Raw genomic sequence first — 1,014 nt, 5'->3', positions numbered from 1 at the left:
TTTTTTAAGATTTGAGACAGTGTCTTTATTGCAGCAGAAAAAAAAGAAATAGAATAGCAAAGAACTTCTTAGAGAGAATTCCGTCGGTATCCAATCAAGGGACTTGGTTCAAATTCCTCTTTCAATAACTTCACCAACTGCATTAAAATACGTAGGGATTTGTTGAGAACTGGTACTTGAACAGTTCTTAGAATATTATCAATTTCATCGCCTAGATTATTTTGCATGGCAAATAGGACTTTTAATTGATGATAACCAACGTCTTCCTACTAGTAAGTATTTTCAAGCTTGAAAATAAATTTTCTCCTTTTTTTCGTGGAATTAGAAACGTGCATGGAGTTGTTAAGTTTGTTAAGTTTGACGGAGCAGCCATAAAATTTAAGGTGCCCAAAGCGAATAAACAAAAGTAAGTCACGTTAAAATACGTAAAACAAACATAAGGTGCTTTCATAAAATAGAGTAAAAATAGCAAACATGTTATATTTTTGCACGTAAAATTAAAAAAGCTAAAAATTTTTATCCGATTTTCACAGCTCCAATTATATGAAGGTAAAATTTGGTGTACGTAGGTGCTAGGACGTACAACCGCAACTCTCAAGTCATTTGCTTTAAGTCATTTTAAAATCAACATACAAACATTTGCATTGATCATTCTAGGCATATATGTTATCGATAATTGAATTCAGTAATTGTTGTACGTAGGTGGTAGGACGTACAACCGCAACTCTCAAGTCATTTGCTTTAAGTCATTTTAAAATCAACATACATACTTTTGCATTGATCATTCTAGGCATACATGTTATCGATAATTGAATTCAGTAATTGTTTGGCTAGCACCGCTGGTAATACAGGGAGATTTGCTTGATTACTTGGCAGCACTGTGGGATTGCTGGTGCTGTTATTAAACATTTTATTTTACTCGTGTCTGAAAAAGAGAGAAAGCAATATAGAGAGAATCACTAAGGCAAAGCATGAAGAAAGACGAACGTATGAGGTGAGAAAGTCTGTAATTCG

At 33.5% G+C, this 1,014-nt stretch overlaps 1 pseudogene; it reads left to right on the top strand.

Moving 5' to 3' along the window:
- The window catches only part of LOC119644987, a 2,374-nt pseudogene extending 1,509 nt beyond the window's left edge, over positions 1-865 (top strand).
- The last annotated feature ends 149 nt before the right edge of the window (positions 866-1,014 follow it).

Source organism: Glossina fuscipes, unplaced genomic scaffold, assembly GCF_014805625.2.
Source record: "Glossina fuscipes isolate IAEA_lab_2018 unplaced genomic scaffold, Yale_Gfus_2 1, whole genome shotgun sequence".
Taxonomy (NCBI): domain Eukaryota; kingdom Metazoa; phylum Arthropoda; class Insecta; order Diptera; family Glossinidae; genus Glossina; species Glossina fuscipes.
The sequence above is the reverse complement of the archived record's forward strand: the minus strand, read 5'-3'. Positions and strand labels throughout refer to the sequence as shown.